The sequence below is a fragment of the Pleurodeles waltl genome, chromosome 8, assembly GCF_031143425.1.
Source record: "Pleurodeles waltl isolate 20211129_DDA chromosome 8, aPleWal1.hap1.20221129, whole genome shotgun sequence".
NCBI lineage: Eukaryota > Metazoa > Chordata > Amphibia > Caudata > Salamandridae > Pleurodeles > Pleurodeles waltl.
The window spans coordinates 1266916947-1266938796 of NC_090447.1; the positions used below are offsets into that span (position 1 = coordinate 1266916947).

General features: G+C 43.7%; 1 protein-coding gene across 1 annotated transcript in view; it reads right to left on the reverse strand.

Moving 5' to 3' along the window:
• LOC138248537 (lysosomal proton-coupled steroid conjugate and bile acid symporter SLC46A3-like) overlaps positions 1-21850 on the reverse strand; it is a 195554-nt gene that overhangs the window by 13258 nt on the left and 160446 nt on the right. The gene's annotated exons all lie outside the window — the stretch shown is intronic.

Genomic DNA, 21850 nt, shown 5'->3' on the forward strand with positions numbered 1-21850 from the left:
TAATTATGAAACAGATGAGATTATCTCGGAGACTCTGATGAGCCACATAAACCTGATGGCACTGTTTATAAGTGAAATGGAGCCCAACTGCACTATCAAAGCAGAAAGTGGAGATTCTAAAGGAAGCCTTGGACAGGTGAGTCTCTCAGACAGCATTGGACACCACACATCCTCCAATAGGTAACAGCTTTAAGAGTCACCCATGCCAGCTTTGCCCTATAAATGAAATATCTTATTGTAAAAGTAATGTCCCTGCGACCTTTGGCCACTTGTGCAACTTTTAAAGTATGAATTATTGAGTGGTCTAACTCTGTTGCTATGGGGATAGGGGGATGCAATGTTATTCGTTTGGGGCCTTATGTTCAATCAAGTGTTATTGGTTATTGTTGATGGTTTAAATAACTGTTTAGGAGTGAATAGCGTGACATATGTCAAGTAGCACTGGACCTATCTAGGGTAACAAAGCCCAAAGTATTTTGAGCTTTGATATTATTGCAGCTGGGAGCAAGTTGATTATCATGACCAACTGGAAAAGAGCTGGTCTTTCATCAAAAGTCCAAGTGCTAGAATAGCAATAACTCATACACAAATAAGACAATTTCCTTTTATGGAACCTGGGCCAAAGCCTACATTCACAAATTAAGGTCACAACAATTTGACAACACCAAATAAACGAACCAAATAAATTAAGTAGGACTAAAGTTTAGGGGAATTGCATAAACGACCATTTGGGTAAGCTTTGATGCAAAGCCACTAAACTCTTTACCAGAGACAGTACAAATAATGTTATTTGCTGCCTTGGGACATTATTTATAGCATGGCTTGTTGGGCGCAGGCAATGTCTGCTGCCCCTGCCAGAGCCTGCCCACCAAACCTAGGGTCTGCTGCTGATTCTGCAGCTTTTTTCTGCCAAACTGCTCTCGCTGCCATGGCAGGAGAAGTTTTGTAGAAAACAATCAATCTACACTTTTTCTTACAAAACTGAACAACTGCAACCAACAAATACGAATAAGAAGGAAAATGAAAGCGATAAAAAAAAAACAGATGTGAAAAACAGGCCGGATTAATACAAAGACGAAAGTGGGGTGTCACAAACAGAGTATGGAGATTTTTTTTCACCATGAACGTCATTATCCTTGTTGGGTTCAACATCCTGGGAATCTCATTCATTGGAAACAATCCCAAGAAAAAGGTTTATGGGAAAGCTTTCGTAGAGCAGGTTTCATTAAACTTGGTTTTTATCTTTGCAGAACGGCCTTCACGTTTTCTAAACTTTCACACACCCTTATATTCTGATAAATGACGGTACTTCCTTCCTTGCACCTTAATCTCTATGTTATATTTTGGCCCATGAACACTGATTCACTAAAATGCCAGGGGTAGCAGAAGTGACTTCGCAACTCAAAGACATCACAGGAAGTGAAATCATATGATCTTTGACTCTGAATCCCCGCAAATAATGCCTGAAGACCTTAATTCCACTGGCATCGCAATAATTTACATCACAGAAGCCATTTTGCACTTCTAAGGGAACAGGCATTGCTAGGAGCGGTGGGCAAAAAAATCTGCTCCACTGATGGAGTTCGAGGAGTTTTGCCTTCTCTGCGTTCTGCTTGGATGGTAGAGTTCTGGCAAAACTCTTGTCAACCGCTGTGTGGCAGAGTTTTTTCTCGCTCACGGCTTGCCAACTTTAAATTGGCAAGCGCAAGCAAGAACTTGTGTCCCGTAGTGTGATTTTCAGGCGCTAAAATGCCTTCCTGTGCGATTTCTCAACACGGGCGGTCGCAGCAGTTCGCTCCCGCTTGTGTTGAGAAAGCTGCAGTTCGCATGGAGAAAACTGCTGCTCAAGTTGAGAAAGCTGTCGCTCAAGCAGAAAATCTACTCGAGCGGTAGGAAGAAGCAGCACCCTGTGGTGTGGTGCCTGGTGCCGTTTGCGCTGATTTTACAGCACGGGACAAGCTCCCGGCACTCGTGGAATCTTGGGCACTTTTTAGGTAACTCCACAGAATTCCACAGAATGAAACTCTGCAGTTCCGACCAAGCCTAATTGATAGTTCACTGGGAAATGCAGTGGTAAGGCCCACTAGAACGAATTTGTAGGGACTATATGTTACATAGGAACTAATGAAGAACACAGACGACAGTTGTGTTCAAAAACATTTTTTCCAAGTATTCACATTAATGGACCCATCTAAAATTTTTACAAAAGGAAGTTTTGTAATTAGTTCCATTTTTTGTAATTTGTTACATTTTATTTGTATTATCAATAGAGCGTATTCCACTTTTGAATTTATTTCCAACTTAAAACAAAAAAATCTCCCTGTCAGATCTGTATTAGGAAAACAGCGTTCACCGGGACAGTGCTTCCTCTTGTGCTTTGCACTGCTTTTGATACCTCTGAGGCCATGGGGGTGTCGCAAAAGCAGTGCTAGGTGTCGCAAGGGGCAAGCCAGCTGCGACCCCTGGCAACCCCTAAATGACGTCCTTGTTTTCGACTGTCTTGCACGACAGTTTATAAGTAACACTTCAGAACCGTGCTTGGTCTATGCTGATTCTGCAGTGAAGCTCCGCCAGAGTTAACCTATTTTGGCTCGTTAAGCTGTTTCTTCACTTGGATGACTCAGCAATAATTCTGTGTTAACAGCAGACATTTCCTGGAAGGCGCAAAAAGTACAAACGCAGCAAAACACACTGGACATCAGGAGCCAAAAAAACAAAAAACACAGGTCTCGAAGAAAGAAAAAACGGCCTAGGATACTAAAACCTGAAAAGCAAAGGTAAACAAAGCACCATACGTGCACGTACGTCTACTGGAATGATTCACACCAAGGCTTGGTAAAACGAACTTTAGTTGCCAGCTACATGTGAACAACATGTAATATATTTACCTAACAATAAGCGACTAAGCAATGTTTATCGCGTATTTTTTTCTTAAAGATGTAACAATATTATGATGTTATCTCTAAACTTTCACAGCAGGTAAGGCTAAAGATATGTTGTCTGCAGACCCACGTCATCTCTCCTACCACAAGTGTTTGTTTTAGTTGGTGGCGTTACATACAGAACGTCCTGAGGCAGCAATATTGTGTGTTACACCGACCCATGGCAAGGCATACCTCAAATACTTGCAGAAGATTGGCGGGTGAGACTCCGCAAATATTTTCCACATTTCTGCAAGGCAGAGTTGGCCCTTGCTCCAATAGTGCCCTGGGCGGAAAAAGTGTGCCACCCTCGCCACTGCTGGTGAATACAAAGAGGCAGCAGTCCCATTTCGCGGGTCAGTCCCTGGCTGGCCGAATCTAAACAGGGACTGGTCTCTGAACACACATCTCCGCACCTCTCACCCGCTCACCCGAATCACCACAATTTAGCTCAGTCAGGCTGGTTTCAAGTTGTAATTTGGGGAGGGGAGGGGTCTGAACGTGTGGCAGCAGGGGTGAGAGGTACATAGGAGGTTAAGGTAGGGGCGGATAGTGTGCTAAAGAAAGACTGCAGAGAGTTAATAGCAAGCATTTGGAATGCGACGGGTCTCGCGTTTGCTCGCGTTAAAGCTAATAGCGCTGTAAACTCCTAACGGGACTTTTCTTAGCACATAACGTAATAATGAAAAGTAAAGTTTTGCATGGTCGCCATGAGTGTGAAGGAGACACAAAAAAGGAACAAAAGTTCGCTCACAGTGAAACGCATCAGCAAAAGTGCAATTATCCATGTTACCGGCAAAAATGCAATTATCCATGTAAGCAGCAAAAGTATAATTATCCATGTAACAGGGTCGATGTCATGCAAAGCGCTAGACTTCTGTCCAGGGAGATCACGCTGCGCTGGAAGTGAAAAAATAAAAATAGTCCAAAAACCAGCTGAAAACACAGAGCCCCGAATGTTTTCAGTAGCTTACCGGTGCGCTCGAGGAGGGCTAAACACTAGAAAAGGCATGAAGTATGCATGCCTTTCACAAATGGAATCAATCGATTTTTAAAAGGCAAGCCCAAGAACTAATGAAAGTGAGGGGCGTGACATGGGCATGGTTTGAAGACCACATAGAGATTACAACATGGTCCAGAGCGCTTGCGCGCGCTCGACCCTAGAAATGATTTGAAGCACATTAAATGGAATCACGCTGGAGCCAAGGTAGGGGCGAGCTGCTGTTTGCAGGACATTTATGCAGAAAGTTATTTTTGTCCTTCTGAAGATTGGAGCCCTGGGCCTGGGCCTGGCCCCAGCACGCACATGCCAAAGCTGGCTTTGCTGCAAGGTCAAACTGACACACAGACATCACCTGAAACTGTTCTCTTGAACTATCCTTCCTAGGAAAATTAGCCTTATCTGTTTGCTAAAGGCAGCCAATCAGAAGCACCACTTGCAGAAACACTAGGTGATCCTCAAGAACCGTTCATGTGTTCCATTTCCCAGTCACTGGACAGTGGGACACTGCTCCATTAGGCCATCGCAAATACGCTGTGTGTGCGCTGTGCCAGTGCTGCTCCTCTGGGTTTGTTGGGATCATCACTGGCAGGGCAGTAAGGGTATGGATTCATGCCTCAGATCCTGTGCTGCATCTCTAACAACATGCATTTTGTATGCTCTAGCGAAAGTCCTGCCCAGTCAAAATGACAAAGTAGACTGGCTACTTATCAGGGGGAAGAAGTGGATGCTATGGTGATCTAGGCATGTTGGCCCTCTTCTGCACTGACAATTATTTTATATGCAGATCTATTTCTTACTATAGTTGACAACAATGATAAAGTGAAACTACTCAGCAACCACAAATGGGCAAATGTAGCACCAGGCAGATGTAATCCTCGCAGTGTTGGGCTGGAGAGCAGTGTCTAGATGGGTCAATGGTAACCCTTTGTAGGGAAACAGCCTTTACCACGGAGCTGGAACCACATAGTGCCTTTCCGACGCAGGCAATTCCACAAACGCGTCGTTACCACGTGTTCCTTTGCCACTCAAGTTGTTGCAACGACTTGCTTAAGGAAACATGTTGTTGGACTGGTGCTGGATTTTAAGTCCAACACCTTCCTTACTGTTGTGCAGATTGGAGTTGGAATAGTAAATTACACCATTCCAAAGTCCAGCACTTCTCTAACGCAAGTTGTTGTTACGACTTGCATGGTAAAGGAACACTTGGTAACAACACACTCATAGTATTGCCTGCGTTGTAAAGGCATGCGTGCTAAACGCATGCATGGCTCCGTCATACAACCGCTTGGTAAGTCATTTAATGACAAGTAATACACACCTTTAGACATCTTGGCACCTCTGTTGCTAAAAACTTGGTGGACTGCAGAATCTTAATGCAATAAACAGTGATCCAATAGGTTCAAGGAGTTGAGACAGGGAAGCTGAAGACTGGAGAGAAGATGGAGAAAATACAGCCACCCTTAAAGTCAGCTGCAGAACAACAAAAACAGTGTTCTATGAAAAACAGGAGTGCTGTTAAACTGTTCATATAATAACACAGCTTACTTTGTTTTTAGAGAAAGAATATCTGTAAACTTATGTTCTCAGTGTTGAGAAGCAGACCTTTTCAAGAGGGATAGGGATAATGGTGAATAAACACAAGTGCTTGGGCAGAACCACCATTTCAACAACTACTACACTACCTGCCATTGACAATTGTATTCTAATACAACGCCCTATCTTTGCGTCTAGGACGTGCATCTTTGGACAATAACACAATATCTTGTTTCATCTTTATCTACCCTGTACACATCAGTTCCTAAGTTAGTGGATCGTGGCACCATTTCAGTCAATTGTCTGTTGTTGGTTGTTTTGTACCAGAAGTAAGGAGTATCTCGAATTTATTCCAGTTTATTTGTGTAGCTGAACACATACCAATTATAAGGATTTCTTTGATAATCTGTGAGAGGCTAGTTTCGGGTTGCTTGACAAATATCATGATATTGTCTACATAAAACAAAACTATAAGCCTCTTTGTTGGTACGAAAAGATTGTCAACCGGTCTAGTCATAGGAGTTACAGCAATCATGAACAGTTTCTTTGAAGAGGCACTGCAGTGGTAACTCTACCTCTACAAAAGCCAATCTCCTACCTGATGACCATGCCAGACACAAAACGGTTTCATATCTGCCCATATTTATTAATATGATATCACTTGTGCAAACAATCTCGGACATGCCTTGATAAGTACGGCTGAATTAACTGTTGCCAGTCAAGTTTCCCTGTCTGGCCCTCTGAGCTAAAGGGAAGAGGCTACTGGTGGCTTCAATATTACTCAACCCGTCTGCTGCTCTTGATACAGTTGACTAACGCCTTTTGTTTGATTACCTCAAAGAGGTGGTTCGTGTCCCCGGCCAAGACGGGACCACGTTTCAATCTTTTCTGGAGAAATGGAAATAACAGATATATATTAACCACATCCTGCAACCGTCGTGAGGTCCCTCATAGGTCTGTTCTACCTTCTCCTTTATTAAGATCTATACACAAATGCTGGTTAGGTAATCAAAAAGCATCACTTGGTGTTTCAGATGTATAATGACAACTCGCAACCAGTAGTGTGACTTACGAGGATGAGGAGTAGATGAGAAATGCAATAAGGAATGGACGGAGACTAGTTTGTTGGTCCTGAATGGAGTCAAAACAGAAATATGTGGTTGTGACCCTTGCATAGCATCCCTCTTTTCCATGGGCTGCTTCACTGGGGGGTACAGTAACACTGTGGTATTCATGAACCAAGATTGTTTGTTTGATCACAAATTGTCCATGTAGAATCAGATCTCTTGTGTGATGAGGCTTCCAATAATTAATTTATGCTAGCAAAATATCTTGATATTTCTTCACAATGAGTTCTCAGATCAAAGTCACAAATTTCTAATGTCTCGCAAAGACAATATGGGAACTTCCTACACTCGGACCTCCCTGTCAATAGTAGGTATCAAGAATTAGAGGATAAGGTGGGCAATGCTTTCTGTAAACTCCAGGTATAGGACCACTTGTCCCATGATCATGTATATTTGCACTGGTTGTCAGCTTCATCCCAACTTGAATTAAATGTTTTGTATGAGAAATTAATTTTCATTAGATTGAGGTTTAGTTCAGTGAGCATAAAAGGCCACATTTTGAAAAGTGCATGTTTAAATGTTGTGCAAAAGTATTTGTTTTTATTTGCTTTGCAGAAACAATCACTGAAATTCAGCTCCCGCCATGGTCTGTTAGTATGTGAACTAACATTCTTCGTTAGCTTCCTTCGCTGAAGCGATGCACTTTTGAAACATTTCAAGGCTATGTACTGAGATTTCCACTGCTACGTTGTCGTTATGAATATGCAGAAAAATCCATTGTGTAGTTTAATTTAATTTGTTGTGCACATGATGTTACTGTCCAATAAAATTGTTTTCTAGTAGGTGTTTTGCAACTTAGCCATCTTATTGGTTAAATGTGCAAGTAACATTTTAGTGCTGCCTTTCTATGTCAAAACGTGCCATGAAAGTGTGTGTTGTCTTTGTCTGTAATATTATAAAGGATGCGATACTTGGGGAACAGTTAGATCATTTTTTTCTTTTTCACCAAGAGCGCTAGATGGGGTGTGATCCGTTTGTATTATGGTTTGTTATTTTTAATTGGATTATTTTCTATTGTGCTGTGGGTACTCAAATTCTTAAAAGGCACACTGCATTATTGCATTTATTATTGAACTGGCTTCTGGTTCTAACTTTGTACTTTCTGTAATGATTAATTTGACATTTAAATAAATCTTTCAATTGAGAACTGGAAGAAGCCTGATTGTGCATATTTTTCCTTGATGGTTTTGGTTGATTATTTAGGTCCAGCATTCTCAATTTCATGCAAACTGAATCTCTTTAATGTTAGCTGGGTTGATGCGAGAAGCAACCCATATGATTAGGGAATTGATATAGATATTGATAAAGCAAGGTCACTAGTAGCGGTTGAAGGAAAGGTCTGGGCTTCCTAGCGAACTCCGTGATAAGTGTTATCAGAGCATTTACTATGACTGTACAAAATAATGCTCTTTTGTCCTGTATTCAATTAGTTTCAAAGAACAAAACTATAAATAGAAAGATAGTGATTTGTTTTATTATATAGTTGAAATACACCATCATGGTCCAGTTATAAAAAAAATCATCGAGAAAGCCTGCACCCAGATCAGAGTCTTGAAATAATTATAAAAGCATGCCATGACAACGTTTTAAAGTACCAGTTCGTATGGCCATTGTCTCAGATTATACAAAACAATCGTCAGTGGGACAGGTGGTGACCTTCCAAAAGACCCCTATCCACTATGCCACTTCCAGCACAGGACAAAGATGCGAATGGCTGTTCCATACATATAAATGCTTTAAAGGGAGTGACCTCAAGTATATATTGTCTATCTTCATAACATCCTTAGGTTTAAGGCTGCCTACCAAAACTCATCTTTAATGCTAGGTTAGATCCCGTTTAGAGGTCCAAGGGACAAGCCTAATGCCATTGGGCCTCAGATGTGGAGGCTGTGGTTGTTTGCCTCTGATGTCTTTGAATCTGCCCTACTAAGGCTCTAAGAATTGGGTCAAGTACAACCCTTGCAGCAGGCGGCTCTCAGTCGTAGTGATTGCAAGCAGTCACCGGCATTTTGGAGAGCTAGTGTAGGGGTGCTTGTAGGAAAGTATCCTCTTTCTAGTATGGTTACCCCCACTTTTGACCTGTTTGCGAGTGTGTTTCAGTGTGTTTTTACTGTCACTGGGATCCTACTAGCCAGGACCCCAGTGCTCATAGATCAAAACCTATATGTCAGTGTGTTTTGCCTGTCTCACTGGGATCCTGCTAGCCAGGACCCCAGTGCTCACAGTTTGTGGCCTAATGTGTATGCCTGTGTAGTTCCTAACTGTGTCACTGAGGCTCTGCTAACCAGAACCTCAGTGCTTATGCTCTCTCTGCTTTTAAATTTGTCACTGTAGGCCAGTGACTTCATTTACCAATTTCAATTGGCATGCTGGACCCCCCTTATAAGTCCCTAGTATATGGTACTTAGGTACCCAGGGCATTGGGGTACCAGGAGATCCATATGGGCTGCAGCATTTCTTTTGCCACCCATAGGGAGCTCAGACAAACCCTTGCACAGGCCTGCTATTACAGCCTGCGTGAAATAACGCACACTTTATTTCACAGCCATGTTCACTGAAAGGCCTTTCCTCTCCTTCCAGGCTTCTCTGAGCATTTCTGCTGCCCGATGGCGATGCGATCGGGCAGCAGAAATGCCAGTAGACACCAGGGATTTTTTTTGTTTTGTTTACATGATAAGGAGAGCGGCCCCTTGGGCAAGGGCAGCTCTCCAGGGGGGCAAATTATTTTTGGGCTGTTTCTGCCCCCCCTGGAAGCAGATCGGCAGAAACCCCCCTAGACACCATGGATTTTTTTTTTTGTGTTTTTTTTTTTTTTGGTTGGGAGCGACCCCTTAGGCAAGGGTCGCTCCCCTGGGGGCAACATTTTTTCTAGGCAATTTCTGCCCCCCTTGGAGGCAGATCAGCCTATCTTTATTCCACTAGACACCAGGGATTTTTGATTTTTTTTATATGTACACATAAGGGGAGCGGCCCCATGGGCAAGGGCCGCTCCCCAGGGGGGGGGCAAATAACTTTACAGCTGTTTCTGCCCCCCCAGGGGCAGATCGGCCTAAAATTATTAGGCAGATCTGCCCCCGGGGGCAGAAATCCACTAGACACCAGGGAAAATGTTCTTTATTGTTTTTTTTTGTGTTTTTTTAATATTTGGGGAGCGACCCCTTGGGCAAGGGTCGCTCCAGAGGGGGCAAATTATTATTAGGCCATTTCTTTGGGGGGGGGGGGGGGGGGATCAGAAAACACTAGACACCAGGGAATGTATATTTTTGGGGGCTATTTGAAGTAAGGGGAGCAGCCCCTAGAGCAAGGTCCGTTTCTCGGGGGGGGGAATTATTATTTCTAGGCCATTTCTGCCCCCCCTGCGGGCAGATTGGCCTAATATTATTAGGCTGATCTGCCCCTGGAGGGGCGGGGGGCAGATAACCACTAGGCACCAATAATGTTTTTTGTTTACTTTTATTTTTTTATGTTTGGGGAGTGACCCCTTAGACAGAAACCTCTAGACACCATGGATTGGTGTGTGTGTGTATGTGTGTGTGTGTGTGTTTTGTTTGGAAGGGGCAGCCCCTTGGGCAAGGGTCTCTCTCCATGGGGGCACATTACTGTCGGCCATAACTCCCCCCCTTGGGGGCAGACTGGCCTATTTTGGAAGGCCCATCTGCCCCCAAGGGGGGCAGAAAGCCCACCAGAGACCAGGGAAGATTATTTTTTCAAAATAAGAGGTTGGGTGTATGGCCATACCCCCACCCCAAATAAATGGGGCCAAAGTTGTTCTGCCCACCAGTGGGCAGACTGGGCAATTACCCCCGATCCACACCCCGGGGGGGACAGTCTACTAGATGCCAGGGAATACAAAAAAATAAAAGAAAATAGTGGGGTGGTGGCTACCAACCAGTATGGGCTTGGTTGTGCATCCACCCGAACTGAAGGGGCTAACAGTCCTTCAGCTCTCCCCCGCACACTAAAACATCTTATCCCATGGCAAGCAAGAGGACATTTGATTATTTTTGTTTTTTGTTTTACATTTGGGCCATGAGAGCTTAGTAACTCTCAAAATCGTCCCACTTGGAATGGTGAGGGCTGCACTTTTTTTTTTACTTTGGGACGCTGCCATGTACAAAAATCCACAAGACCTAGTCACATCTGAAAACTAAACATCTAGTTGATTCCAGGGTGGTGTGCTTCACATGCCCCCGCACCATTTCCTTACTCACAATACCCTACAAACCTGCAACTTTGCTGGAAAGCACACATTTTTCCCACATTTTTGTGATGGAACCTTCCGGAATCTGCAGTAATCCACAAAATTCCTACCACCCAGAATTGTCTCATCTATATCGATAACATTTCTGCTGCACTTGTCAGCCTAAAAATGTTTTTTAACAAACTGCCCTTTTGTACCCACTTTGGTTCCCCCTCAATTTCGACATGTTTTTGGCTCTTCCCTGTCACAAACACTTGGCCCACCTACACAAGTGAGGTATCATTTTTACCGGGAGACTGAGGGGAACATTGGGTGGTAGGAAATGTGTCCCGGCGCAGTGATCCCACACAGAAATGTGGGAAAAATGCGATTTTTTAGCTAAATTTGCGGTTTGCTGAGGATTCTGGGTAAGAAAATATTGGGGGATCCACGCAAGTCACACCTCCCTTGACTCCCTTGCGTGTCTAGTTTTCAGAAATGTCTGGGTTTGGTAGGTTTCCCTAGATGGCTGCTGAGCCCAGGACCAAAAACACAGGTCCCCCGCAAAAACAGGTAGTTTTCTATTTGCTAATTTCGATGTTTCAAGATAGTGTTTTGGGGCACTTCCTGTTGCGAGCACAAGGCCTACCCACACAAGTGAGGTACCATTTTTATCGGGAGACTTGAGGGAACGCTGGATGGAAGGAAATTTGTGGCTCCTCTCAGATTCCATAACTTTCTGTCACCGAAAAGTGAGGAAAAAGTGTTTTTTAGCCAAATTTTGATGTTTGCGATGGATTCTGGGTAACAGAACCTGGTGAGAGCCCCACAAGTCACCCTGTCCTGGATTCCCCTAGGTCTCTAGTTTTAAAAAATGCACAGGTTTGGTAGGTTTCCCTAGGTGCCGGCTGAGCTTGAGGCCAAAATCCACAGGTAGGCAATTTACAAAAAACACCGCTGTTTTCTGTGGAAAAATGTGATCTGTCCACGTTGTGATTTGGGGCATTTCCTACCACGGGCACTAGACCTACCCACACAAGTGAAGTACCATTTTTATCGGGAGCCTTGGGGGAACATAGAACAGCAAAACAAGTGTTATTGCCCCTTGTCTTTATCTACATTTTTTCCTTCCAAATATAAGACAGTGTGTAAAAAAGACGTCTATTTGAGAAATGCCCTGAAATTCACATGCTAGTATGGTCACCCCAGAATTCAGAGATGTGCAAATAACCACTGCTCCTCAACACCTTATCTTGTGCCCATTTTGGAAATACAAAGGTTTTCTTGATACCCATTTTTTTACTCTTTATATTTCAGCAAATGAATTGCTGTATACCCGTATAGAATGAAAATCCACTGCAAGGTGCAGCTCATTTATTGGCTCTCGGTGCCTAGGGTTCTTGATGAACCTATAAGCCCTATATATCCCGCAACCAGAAGGGTCCAGCGGACGTAGAAGTATATTGCTTTAAAAAATCTGATATTGCAGGAAAAAGTTACGGAGTATAACGTAGAGACAAATGGCTGTTTTTTTTCACCTCAATTTCAATATTATTTTATTTCAGTTGTTATTTTCTGCAGGAAACCCTTGTAGGATCTACACAAATTACCCATTGCTGAATTCAGAATTTTGTCTACTTTTCAGAAATGTTTAGGATTCTGGGATCCAGCATTGGTTTCACACCCATTTCTGTCACTGACTGGAAGGAGGCTGAAAGCACAAACAAATCGTAAAAATGGGGTATGTCCCAGTAAAATGCAAAAATTGTGTTGAAAAATTGGGTTTTCTGATTCAAGTATTCCTGTTCCTGAAAGCTGGGAAGCTGGTGAGTTTAGCACCGCAAACCCTTTGTTGATGCCATTTTCAGGGAAAAAACCACAAGCCTTCTTCTGCAGCCCTTTTTTCCCATTTCTTTTAAAAAAAACGAACTTTTCACTATATTTTGGCTAATTTATTGCCCTCTTTCAGGGGAATCCACAAAGTCTGGGTACCTCTAGAATCCCTAGGATGTTGGAAAAAAGGATGCAAATTTGGCGTGGGCAGCTTATGTGGACAAAAAGTTATGAGGGCCTAAGCAAGAACTATTCCAAATAGGCAAAAAAAGGCCTGGCAGCAAAGGGGTTAAAGTCACTCCCAAGGATCAGTTGCCCCTCATGAAGTTGCAAAAGCCAAGTCCTCAGTTCCTCCAAACCCAGTGCCTGTAGGCGGGGTGGTAGATAGACCAAGTCAGTGTCAAATCATTCCATCTACCAGTCACTGAAGCATAGAGCCCATGGCCATCTTCTATGACTTTCATCACTTCTATGGGAAAGGTCAATTTCAGTGACACAGTGACCCCTCTAGCATTAGTGGAATATCCTGCATGAGCAAGCAGGCAATACCCCGCCCCCCCTTTTCAACCCCACCTCTTGTCAGCATTTTACAATTGGTTTCTCTCAGGTGGGTCTCCTGGCGTAACACCAGGCCCAGAGCATGACCCATGAAGTACTGATAGATTATACCTAGCGCTCCCAGTTTAACGGTATTTCTTCTTTTAACATTTCCGTCTGTATTTATCCATATTTATTGTTTGGCTATTTTTTTTGTATTTGTCCATATTTATTTTATCTATTCTATTTTATCTATATCTATTTTATCTATTTTATTTATTTTATCTATTCTATTTTATCTATATCTTTTATTTATTTTATATTTGTTTTGAGAATAAATGGAGTTGTAAAATGGTATATTTCCATATTTATTTAACTGATAAACAGGCACTCATACTTTGATGCAGGTTGCGTTTTATAAACTTAAGCAGGCAAATATAACTAAATACTACACTGACAGGTAAATATTTGCACTATATATGTTAACATTTGCCTGTAATTAAGGGAATCTCATCCTGTTGTTAAATCCCTATGGTGTCTATCTCCTTAGCAGTTGGTCTGGAATTCATGAAGGACAAGAAGGAATGTCACTCACAAGAAGCACAATTGTCTGTACTGTTCTGCTTTTAAAAATAAATACAGACAGAAAATAGATTGTTTTCTGTCTGTATTTATTTGTAAAAATCAGTCAAAATGGAAAAGTGGAAGCCTTAATTATACCTCATTTAATTGTGTACCTCAATTCCAGGAGAACAGCAATTTTACACCCCTCTCTCATAATATCAGCATTTTCTGCCATTTGTCAAGCCCAATCCTACCATGGTATGCTATGCTATGTGTATTTGACCACTGACACCATCTTGACCATTGACTCCATTTTGTGCTTAGCTTCAGGTGCCATCACTGTAGCGGTGCAGGGTGTTTCCACACCAAGCCTATTTTCCACACAGAATGTGTTTGTGCTTTCCCCACCAGAACAGGGTCACACCATGCCGGAACATAACATGTGGGATTTGTAAGATAGTCTCAGGCTGGGAATGTTTTAATCAAGGAAAAGTACAGCTCTGTCTCTGGAATGCAGATTGGGGCAGGGCCCGTGTCTTTGCGTGTTTTCAACACAGACTGAGTACAGCCAGCGTTTTAATTTCATAACCATATGGAGGGGAGTTACTAGAATCTTCCGTTTTAGTTAGTTTATGGTATAAAAGACGGGAAACTTGACACTGAGGAAGGAGCTCTTCTTAGAGTGGATGCACTGCTCAGGAAAATCCCATTCGGGGACAGTCTCCTGCCTCAGCCATTTAGGATTCCTTGGCTTGGTGCTGGCAAGGATGATGGATTTAACCCCTATGGTGATGCATTTTAATTCTTAATTATTTAGCTTGACTAAATATATATTCACTGCATATATTCACTGCTGATGTATTGCACATTTTTGCCTGTCATTGTTTAATTGCTGTGAGTATTGTGGCATATGCACGTGTTTCACTGTATTTGCAGGATTCAGAAATAAAAGATTAAAAAGTGAAAATGTTTGGCAAAAAAAATCAAAGGCAATTTCCCAGATGCCAAATGAAACTCAGTGTTGGGTAGAAAGCACTTTTAGATGTGCTTGCAAATGAGTGGGCTTGCAGTGCTGGGTTGAGTGAGAACTGGGACGCATCTCTTATAGATGCTGAACCAACAAAGGTATTAAATTGTTTGCAAAAAGTGCCCATAGAAAAGGGACAGGAATTATCTATCTTATGCAGACGGGGCTGGGTCCTCTTACCTGCTTATAAGAAAACGCATGAGAAATGTGTTCGGTTACAACAAGAAAATAAGCACTTTGAAAGGTAGCTATTTGAAGCCAAAACTACCTCGACAATGTTGTCATGTCGGAATAAATTCCTGCAAGATAAAGTTAATACTTACCAGACCATTGCGTAGAAGGCTGCAGTGCGTGTGGCTCAGTACAAATACAGAAAGTGCAGGGGAAGAGTTAATAAAAAGGAAGTTCATTTAGCCATTGCTAAAGCAGGGCTTGGCTGGAATCTGGCTGTTTGGGATACTAATATTTGGGATTCCACTGACTTTTCTGATTTTGGCAAAGAAACTTGTCAAAACAGTGGTGGTCAGGGCGAGGCAGACAAACAGAAAATAATTAATGCGCAGCTAATACACAGACGAAAGTTACAGCATGGACTGCAATACCCATAGGGTGGACCATTTATGGATTCTCTAGAGGATTATACTCAACAGGAAATAAATGACATCATGGACAGATTCCATAATCGAATGGATGGTGCGATTATTTGACACAGGAGCATCTGGAGTGATGCTAGATGTAGGAGATGCCCCGAAGTTTTGTATACTTAGCACTGATCCTACTGTGCAGGAGCAGTTTAGGGGCTATCAGGGTAACCGAAAGATCACCCTACTGCAGTTAGCAGTCAGGGGGTGTAATCATGAGTATACCACAGAGTCAGTCTGGCCACAAAATGATAAGCCCTGGTATACATGAAGAGATGCAATGCAGAGAATTATGGAAGAGGGAATGAAAACTGCCATTTTTCTGGGTGATGCTCACCATCTGTTGGACGGACCGCTCTCTGTATCAGAGCGAAACTAAATAATTCGCTTCGCTCCTCCAGCCTACAAACATGTGATAATTACCCTATTAATCAATCAGACACGTAATCCCTTAAAGGATGTACTAGAGGCTGTCCGTGAACTGGGAGACAGGATGAAACCTGAGAGAGCCTCAAGAACTGAAGGCCGCACAAATAATAACAGAGCATCTGTTTATGGCATTGCTGAAGGATGGTGTCAACAAAGAACAGATAGATGGGATAGATACCAAGAGTCTGCATGAGATGTATTGCAAGTGAGGGCTGGACAGAAAGGAGGGGAGCAGAAAAGTGAATAAGCAGGATAACAAACAAGTGAATCAGGGCAAGTCACAGATGCAGGAGAAAGGAAAAGAAAGGCAGAAAAATGTTTCCACAAGGGGTAAGGAGGAGGAATATTTGAATACTGACTGGTTGACTGAGGAAAACAGAGAAGGTGATATGAGCATATATCTGGATTTTTCTAAACTCTGGTACAGGGATGGGCTTGCAAAGATAATATACCATATGCTGATTTAGAAATTCTCTGGAAGAATGAAAATGTTCAAAAGGTTCGGGCCTTGGCGGACAATGGGGGGGGAGGCCTCTTTAATATATGGAAATCCGAAAAAGTTCACAGGTCAGCACTACATCATCACAGGGTTGGGTGGAAAGCAAATGCCCACAATGCAGACGAATATTCAAATGAAAATAGGAAGAATGCCAAAAAGAGAATACACAGTTTTGATTGTGCCCCTCAGAGTATATTATTGGAATTGACATTCTAAAGGGAATTACTTTATATTTGGAGAATGGGTATTATCAATTTGGATCAAAGAGATACACATTTCAGCAGCAGCAATGAGAGCGGGTCATCTGAAGATACCCCCAGTGAAGGTGCCTCCAGCCACCAAGGTGGCTCATTTGAAACAGTACCAAATTCCAGGAGGGCATGAGGAGATAAGTAAGACCATACAGGATTTGGTAAAGGCAGGTGTGGTGGCTCCAGTCACCACTGAGTGGAACAATCCTCTGTGGCCCGTGCGCAAACCAGATGGTAGCTACAGAATGACAATCAATTATCGAGAATTGAACACATATACACCCCCTTTGACTGCTGCAGTTCCCAATACCATCACTTTAATTAAAAAGATACAAAAACATAAAGGGACTGGTATGCAACCATTGATATTGCTAATGCTTTTTTTTCCATACCATTGGACCCTAAGAGCCAGGAGCAATTTTCTTTTTCGCACTGTGGAAGACAATTTAAAATGTTACATTTGCCTATGGGGCATGAACACAGCCCCATCATCTGTCAACGGCTGGTGGCAGAACACCTGGATGAAGTACCTGTCATTCCAGAGGTGCAGCTGTCTCATATCGATGATGTGATGATTCAGGGAGAAACACAAGAACAGGTGCAGACTCAGTTTGACAGGGTTGTGGACCATTTGCAAAGTAAAGAGTGGATGATTAATCCAGATAAGATTCAAGGACCCTCTCAAAATGTGAAGTTTCTAGGGATTCAGTGGGATCAGGGACATAGGGAGGTGGTGCCGCAGGTAAGACAAAAGATACTAGAATTTGCCACACCACGTAATAAGCAGGAGACTCAGCGATTCATTGGATTGTTTGGTTTTTGGAGATAGCATATCCCTCACTTGAGTCAGATTTTGGCCCCTTTGTACAAAGTGACTCAAAAGAAACATGCCGCATATCAAGCTTTAAAACAAGAACTACCTGGAAATGTCACATTTATACTGATTCTTGGTCTACTGCCAAAGGGCTGGCTATCTGGCTTCCCACATGGCATGCACATAACTGACAAATACATTCCAAGGAGGTGTGGGGCAAATAATTGTGGCAGGAAATTTGAGAAATGCTTGAGAAAAGTACTGTTACTGTATGTCATGTAGATGCCAACTGTCCCACCGATTCAATTGGAGCAAGACTATTGCTCACAACACAATATAGAGTTGATTTATCCATATTACCCACAAGCTGCAGGATTGATTGAGAAAACGAACGGCTTGCGCCCAGTTAAAGAAGTTAGGCAATGGAACTTTGAGAAATTGGAGAGATCATTTGAATGAGGCCCTTCAAATTTTAATTAACATACCTTTGATAGAGACTCCTTTAATACAAATGTTGACCCCAGCTTTAAAGATACAACCTCATACAGCAACCAATACTATTATATATTGGAGACAAAGACCGGAGCTCTAGCTCTGTACAGAGCAACACCAGAATCTGCAGGTCACGATTTGCATGCTTTGAACCTATACGGACTGAAACCAAGAGACATTGTTTTAATTGAAACAGGTGTTGGGGATTCTCCTGGAGCATTTCGGATTTATTGCTCCTCGATCTGGGTTGGCACTCAAAGGTATTCCGGTCCTGGGGGGAGTGATCGATGCAGACTACCAAGGAGAAATTAAAACTATTTGACTGAACAGTGGAGACGCTGATTTGATAATATAACCTGGAGACAGAATTGCTCAAATTGTAATCATTGCAGTGTAGGGAGGAATAGTCCAAAAGGGGACTACCCCAGCCCTTCTTACATTGCGTGGGGAGGTAGGCTTTGGCTCAACTGTCAAAAATCCCAGTGTGAAGGTGTGGGTAGAATCCCCAAATCCTCCTCCTAAACCAGCAGAAATCATAGCAAAAGGCATAGACAATGGCCCTCATTATGACCCTGGCGGTCCATGGACTGCCAGGGCCGAAGGGGCAGTCTCACCGCCGTGGGACTGGCGGTGGAGACCGCCATGTTACGACTGCTGCATCCACACCCGTCCTGCCGCTTTACCGCAGCCCACCGGGCTGGAAGTTTCCACCTGCAGTCTGGCGGGAGTTCAATAACCACCAAGGTTATTCAGACTAGGGACACCGCCAGCATTTACATGGCGGTGGGCATTTTCCTGGCGGTCTCACCGCCATGAAAATGCTGGCGGAAAGGTATCCAGATGACAAGAATCTGCGTTCCTGTTGCCGGGATACCCCCCCCAAACACCTACACACACACACACACACACACACACACAAATACACCCACACACACACAAATACACCCACACACACACACACACACACACACACACACATCCGCACTCACAACATTCACCCCCATAGACACGCATACATACCCATGCACATCACACATGCACACACTCTCCATCCCCCACCCACTCCCTTCAGCTAGCTACATACATACATACATACATACACAACCCCCTCACTCATATTCACACAACCACACTGACCCAATCATACCTCACTGCACAGTACTGGCGGGCTTCCGGCAGCCCCAGCTGTCAGCGGTCTTTGGAAAAGACCGCCGCAGTCATATTGAGGGCTAATGTTTTGTTAGTCAAGTGGGAGTACGTACCAGCTGATAAATATTATTTATCTAGTTCATTATTTTGGATCAGCTTCTCAAGCTTATATTTTACCATGATGACGGCACCCAGACAAGAACTGCACATGAGTTCCAGGGGGGATAGTCAGGCTTAAGTGCCACCACTGAATCCACATCAGGGTCCCACCACAACACTAGCCCCCATTTCCATGTGGCTGGAAGGTCAGCAGGGTATGCTGGCAAGGGAGAGGGAAAGAAGGTCCTCGTGGGTGTCACAGCTCACTTGGGCTTAGGAGGAGAGCCCCTTCACCAGTCCGATAGGGCCCAACCTGCAGTGTTCTCCTGCACGCCCCAGAATGATGTAAGTTCCACTGGATGGGCTGCTGATGCAAGAAAACCAGCAAGTCAGTCCAGTGGGAGGAGGTGCAGCAACTCCTGGCCCTCTAATCAGCAGCCAGGGTCATGGTCATCATAGCCAGCGCTGTACAGTATCTTGTGCAGGCAGTCGGTTCTCCCCCGGACCACACCCCTCTCCAGTTCAACATCGGTCCTCACAGGTGAGCCCTCCCCCAGCCTTCCAGCACCAGTGGGTCTAGGGGAGGCCAATCTCAACTCTATCACCCTCCCCTGCACAGCCTTTTCAATCAGTGCCAGATGGCGTTCACACAGGCTGCAGCACATTGTTTCCCCTGGGGCCACACTCACCCTGCCTCCGAGGTCATGGCCCGACGATACAGGCTATGATCAGAGAGGCCACCGCCAGGGGCCCAAGCCTCACTGGGGGGCACCTAGGAGGGTCATCCACTATGTGGTATCTTGTAAATATCTTTTGATGTAGTTCATAGGTGTTGGGTACTCTTATGATATGAAAGGGAGAATGTGGAATACACTGTGTTCCTGACTCTAGAATACTTTGAGTCTGGAGGCAGTTGGTGGATGCTGAGAAGCTGTACTGGTGGATGGGATATTTCTCCAATAAAGAACCTACAAAGTTATAAGAATACTGCTTCTTTATTACACACTACCCCTTCAGCTTGCCAGGAAGCTGCCGCATCAATCCCTCAGCCGCAGCCAAGCCGCCAAGGAGCCCTGTATCTGTCACACAGCCAGTGCACAGCGCAGGCCACCAGGCAGCGCGACGACCCCGAGGGTATATTTAAAGTCAGAAGCTCCTTCTGCACTGCCAGGGCCTCTGTGCAGCTATGGCAGGCTTTGATGGTTTAAGGATGTTTAGCAGGATATTATGGGATATCTAAATGATGAGTGCGAGAGCCAAACTAAAAGGCCACCATCTTGCTCAGTCCTCTGCCACACAGCCAGAGGCTAAATTGTACACTAGTAGGCCTTAACTTCAGTGACAGATTAAAAGCTCTGGTCACAACTACTGATTGACAAAACACCATATTGAACGCTGGCCCAACCTCTCTACATGCTACACCTATGACAAGGAGGGTAGTCCACTGCCGAATGAGGTCCTCCAGGTCACAGGACAGCTCCAGGAGCTCAATCATGTTAACAGACAGGTATATGTCTTTGTACATTCTCTGGATTAGCAATAGGCTAGGGCAAAAATCACAAACCAGGATGCCTGATGCTTGCAGTTGGATACTCAGAAGTGGGGAACACTACTGTACACCACGCAGCAGCCATTCTTGTCCCAATATGGCAGTGTCAACTTATTTCCAGCCATCTCTCTTTTAGTAAGTTTAGTTCTCCTCTGTAGTTCTCTATAGAATGATCATACTGAATGTCATTACTGAGGTCTACAATTCTACAACTATTATTATCAAACAAATTAGCAGAATTTTATATTAAGTCCCTTAAATAATAACCATATAATAATAGCTGAAGGCAGTGCCCTGTAGAATCTGAGGTCAGAAGGGACTGTACACAGTGTGTGCTCAAACGTCCCAGCCTGCACCCAGAACTACCAGGCATGGCCTAAGGCCATGTTAAGTAGAGTATGATGCAGGGATGCTCCCAGAGGCACTAGGGAATGGCCGAAAGTAACAGCCATTTAGGGCATGCAAATGTCACAATGTTTTTCAAGTATATTGTAGCAAAATCCCAAAGGTTCAATGAAAATTACATGTTAAGTGATGCTATGTCTAGGCAGTAACATCAGCAATTTAAGAAAGGCATGCCAAAGACTAGCTTGTCTGTGCCTTCCCCTGTCCATCTGCACCCGGACAGCGCCTTGCGCCAGGAACCCTGATCCCCTCTCCCACACCCTTTAGACTTTCAAGGTTAACAATGTACATAAAATAAGTGCCTACTCTTCTCTCTCACAACACCTTCTGGATGACAAATGTATGTGTCAATCTGGTAGCTTTTTTTTTTTATACCTGGTAATAGTGTCATCTCCCCTACCCCAGCGATTCCTCTACTTCTGATGTAGTGCCCTATAGTAATTTTTGTATGTTTACATGTTTTTTACTCAATGTCAGATTTCTCCCATGCAACTACCTAGAAACTGAGCCCTACTCCCACAAGCAAAACCTAATGTTTCTCACTGAAACCTGGTTTAGAGATTACTCTGGCCTGCTAAGACCATCTCATCTGGCTATGCCATAGTCTGTTATTACTGCCCCACAAAATGAGTTATGGGCTGTTTGGTATTTACCAGTCATATTTCTCTTGCACTGTTACAGACTATTTTACTTAGCCAAATCACTCTTTCTGCTGCAAGCCGTACGTCCTCCACATTGTTTTCTGGCGCTTTACTCTTCTACCTTCATGGTCCCTGCTGCTAATTTCACCATACTTG